This window comes from Contarinia nasturtii, unplaced genomic scaffold (assembly GCF_009176525.2).
Source record: "Contarinia nasturtii isolate CC-2019 unplaced genomic scaffold, AAFC_CNas_1.1 Cnas_scaffold_1353, whole genome shotgun sequence".
NCBI classification, from domain to species: domain Eukaryota; kingdom Metazoa; phylum Arthropoda; class Insecta; order Diptera; family Cecidomyiidae; genus Contarinia; species Contarinia nasturtii.
This window is the reverse complement of record NW_022198690.1, coordinates 1-4,953: the sequence shown is the minus strand read 5'-3', so window position 1 is coordinate 4,953 and position 4,953 is coordinate 1. Positions and strand designations below refer to the sequence as shown.

The 4,953-nt window shown below is 36.8% G+C and overlaps 1 long non-coding RNA gene across 2 annotated transcripts; it reads left to right on the top strand.

Annotated features, from left to right (window-relative positions):
• Positions 1–8: 8 nt before the first annotated feature.
• On the top strand, positions 9–2,416 carry LOC116345560. Of its 2 annotated transcripts, XR_004201518.1 has the most exons (4): positions 9–372; positions 608–1,313; positions 1,384–2,132; positions 2,202–2,416. It is a non-coding gene; the product is annotated as an uncharacterized LOC116345560 (long non-coding RNA). The 2 variants fall into 2 exon arrangements; XR_004201517.1 differs by having other exon boundaries at positions 9–1,313.
• The last annotated feature ends 2,537 nt before the right edge of the window (positions 2,417–4,953 follow it).

Sequence of the window (4,953 nt, the reverse complement as noted above, 5' to 3'; positions counted from 1 at the left end):
ATGACCAATTATATTTTTTAATTGACGAAAAATTTTCAAAAGTTCCAGACGCAAACTGTAAATATATACAATTTTTAAAAGAATCAACATCAAAACTAAACCTAATACAACCAGTATTGATTCTACATAAATATGCATTTGTCGAATTTGGAAACATGAAAGCGGTTTCTAAATTCCCAAATCTTTGGGAACGGAACTGAATTAAATTGAATTAAGATATCCAAGTTGAATAAAGAATGTCTTTTATTTCGTGTACTTTATATAAGAATATTTATATAGGAAATGCTGGAGTCCTAAGAATTGTCACTTATCGACTATCAACAATCATTTGCAACCGGTTGAATTAGGATAAAGCCGACTATTTTGCATATTGTATGAATTCTAATCATTGAATTGGATTTGAAAACGATTGAAAGTCGGTTGACGATCCATTAAGAATCGGATATAAATCGATTGTTAATCGATTGAAAAACGGCTGGTAATCAGTTGAAAAACGATTGATAGCTGATTTACAATCTTTGCCAGGCGTTTTTCAACCGGTTTCAATCGTCTTTTAATCGATTTCCAATCATAAATGTCCCAAAATAATCGATTTCCAAACGTTTAGCAATCGGTTGTATGGCCAATTGTTTTTTCTTCACAAGGGACATCACCCAGTACTTGAAACTGAAAGTGTTCGAATTGAACACAGACGGAGAAGAGGGCGCAGAGAAATTTTTGCCAAGTGACATCGAAAGTGTTGTGAAACTGATTATCAAACAAAAAGACATCAAAGTGCCAATTCGCGATCCAAACAAACTCGATCTTGAGAATGTTCCTATCTATGCAAAGAGAGATAGAAGAGAACAATTCGACGTGGCCACATCAGCACCGACCCAAACGGAAGAAACGAAAGCGCAAAAAGTCAAAGGGGACATGCAAGTGGTATCTCAAGCACAAATAAATGCTCGACGATCCGAAGTGTCGGCCATTCATACGGAATTTAGCAGTGTCACCGATGTGTGATTTTCCCTGAAAGCATTTTAAAATTGACTGTTCGAACATGCATGAAATCGAGAATAAAAACGGAAAAACAAGCATAGCAAATATTTTACCAAAGAAAAAAGAAGTTTGACTTTTCCATAAACACCGATGGAATCGCTGTATCTCTGCAGTACTCGGCCAAGAACAAGACAAATAACGAAGAAATTGATCGTTCTCGTCGCATCGTTCAAATGATTATGGATGGCAAATTCAAAAATTTCGTGAGCATTGATACCGGCGTGCGGAGTTGGAATACCACAGTAACACACAACATTAAAAATGGCAAAGAAGTAAGTTTTGTATACATTTATGTTACCTGCTTAAGTGCCAAAATTCAATAACTATTCATTTTTTTTTCAGATCAACTTTGTAATGTCGAGCAAGCAGTTCCACTGGCAGACTGGTCAAAATGTGCGAAATGCCAAAGCAAAGCGTTGGACCAAAGATTTCGTCCAAGAGGAGCGCCGAGACAGAGAAAACCGTGAAATTTACCCAGTGATGCCATCGCCAAAAGGGTCACAGTGGCTGAATTACATAAAGCACCGAGTCAAGATGATGAAGCATGAAATCTGCGCTTACTCGACTGCCAAGTACACTCGACTCGCCTTGGACAAACACATCAAAAGTAGTGTTGTCGATAATTTGGTGGAAAAGGTTACCGATAAGCAGCCGACTGTGTTCTTTTTTGGTGCTGATGGCAAAATACCACCTGACAGCTCAATAAAAATCAAAAAGCACGTGCGCGTCCAGGAGTTCGTAAGACTTTGAGGTCAATAAAGAAGCGCCGAAATTTTGTCATAGATCTGGTGGACGAATGGGGAACATCTCAAACAGACGCAAGATGTATATGCCAATTCCAAACCCAGAACAAAGCGGCCAGATTCAAGAGATGCCGGTGCATACCCGACGCCAGAACATTGCTGCCAACAAAAATTGTGTCAAAGTTGGGTAAGACGGATCTATCGGTATTCCGACAGTTCCAACTAAACGGCGTCCGGCGCCATGAACGAAGCATTGGAAGAAGACGAGCCTCTATTGTCAAAAGTAAAAAGTTACTATAAAAACTGGAAATTAAACCCCGAATGCTCTGTGACTTGGCATCGTCAAAGGTAAGGCTAATTGACGCACAATTGCGATTGAATGATTGTTTAAGAAGATTCATTTGTTTGATTTTTCAGGACTATGGACATTGATGGGACTTCCGATACCGGAGGCGATCAATAGATATTTGTACAAGGCCCACGAAGCTGTTGCTGAGGCCTCCGAAGTAGTCGCTGCTGTCGCTGAAGCAGCCGCTGCTGCTGCTGCTGCCGCCAACGTAGATAATGATGTAGAAATGTTCGAATACGATCAGCCCGCTGATCATGCTGTCTAATCAGCACAACGCAAACAACTCAACATCTTTTTCTTCGGAAAGTGTCAATATCAATCGATGTTTAACTTTATTGCTACGATTTGAAACAGAATTTTATGGTCTTTAAATTGAAACATACCATTTCTTTATTTACAGATATGAAAAACACCCTATGTATTTCCCATTTAAAATTTTCCGTTTTAATTTGCAAGTTCTATTTGTCTTTACCAAATTAAATTGACGGCTTTGAATTGTATGAGTCACAAATAATGCCATTTCAATCCCACACCAAAATGTGACAATTGTCAGTCTGGATGTAAATAAACAATTTGGGACATATATCAGTTGCACACAATGTTTGACAGCAAAGAGGGCACCAGTTGTATCCGACAAATTCATTTCATGGCTGATTCAAAATAAGCTCGTTGAAAATACTTGGAAAATCTTCTTTTTCAATTTCAATAGTACTATCTTTCCTTATTGTTATGAATTTTGCTGAAAATCTGTATCTTTTGATAAATTCTATAACATTTAATAACAATCTTCATATTGTTTTTAATAACAACCAATTTTAATCATATTTGAATACTTCATATTTATTTAATCAAATTAATAAAACTTTATATGTTTACAATGAACAATTTACGCTGAAATAACATGGAATTATGTAGTGGAACTTATTTCATTGCTTTTTTCACTTAAATAAAGGATCTTTATAAAGGTATAAGACACATTACTTATTGATTCGTACATATATGATACATGCTGTATTCAAACATTGTCAATTTAAACATTGACATTTTTATATACATATGGTTTTTACGTCAAAGTGAAAATGCCACACAAACATAAACGGTGCTAATTACAAATTACTAATCAATTACTCTACAATTCCTGATCCAAGCTTTCGATTCATTTTCCATTCTGTTCCATTTATTATTGATTAATTTCCATGTTTTCCATTCTTTTCTTCTGGTCAACTCTGGATATACAACTTTCATCGTCTTTTTATAATCAATCAAAATCAATGATTTAAATGTTATGTTCTCCACATGAAACCAATCCTTTTTAAATAGGCATCATACATATATTATCTGGGGACGTACACAAAACCTATCTATGCAAACATGCTAATATACCGAGTGGTTAAACAAATTTAGTTTATTTATCAAGAGAAATAATATTTTTCCCACAAATGTCATTAGTTGTCCCTACCGGAATCTGCTGTAAAGCAAGTTATATATTGATTATTGTATTACATGTTGTATGATATTTATTTACGAGGGTTGCTCCATAATTTTTTTTAAAAACATATATAACACAGTTGTTTTTTGTCGAAAATGGTTTTATTGTTTTTCAAAATATTCCCCGAGATGATCGATACACTTTTGCATTCGATGAAACCATTTGTCATAGCATTCGTGCCACTCCGAAACTGATATCTCCAAAACGTGTGTTTTGAACGCTTCAACTGCTTCTTCTGGTGTCGAAAATCGTTGACCACGTAGTTTTTTCTTCACGCTTGGGAACAAAAAAAAGTCATTGGGTGCCAGGTCAGGACTGTACGGTGGATGACCCATCAGTTCGATGTTTTGACCGGTCAAAAATCGAGTAGTTTGAAAAGATGTGTGAGAGCTCGCATTATCGTGATGAAGAATTATTTTGCGACGGTGGTTGTTTTTTCTTATTTCACCAAACACTTCGGGCAAACAAATGGTGGTATACCAATCAGAATTGACGGTCTTACGATCCTCTAGTGGAACGGTTGCCACATGACCACTTCTCCCGAAAAAACAGGCGACCATTCGCTTCGAAGTGCTTCTTGCTCGAACAACTTTCGTTGGGTTATCTTCATTTTGGAAGACCCATACAGTCGACTGCTGTTTCGTTTCGGGCTCATAGGCATATATCCACGATTCGTCACCAGTGACGATTTTATTAACGTCTTTTGAAGCACCGTGATTGAATTTCTTGAGCATTTCTTTACACCAACTCACACGAGCCATTTTTTGTTCATCGGTCAATTTATGTGGGATCCAACGAGAGCAAATCTTTTTTACGGCTAAATGTTCATGCAAAATTGTATGTATGCTGTGGGATGAAATGCCCAAAGATGCCTCAATCTCACGGTAGGTCACATGACGATCTTCCATAATCAGTTTTCTGACAGCATCGATGTTTTGTGGCACAACAGCCGATTTTGGACGACCTGTATGAAACTCGTCTTTGAGCGAACTACGACCGCAACGGAATTCTCGGTACCAGTTATAAATTGTCTGAAGGGTTGGTGCTTCATTGCCAAAGGCCAAATGAAGTCGATCGAAACACTGTTGTTGAGATAATTTACTTCGAAAATCGTAGTAAATCATTTTACGAAAATCTTCAAGTGTAAAATTCATTTTTTTGTTGAGTCGCAGTTTACCAGTCACTGTAAACAATACAAATAGCGTTCGTACGACAAAAGGTTCAGGGCACGAATACATACCAAAACATCAAACTTTACGAATATGACAATGGTTTACATCGGGCAACACTATAAGTACCATTTTAAAAAAAATTATGGAGCAACCTACGTA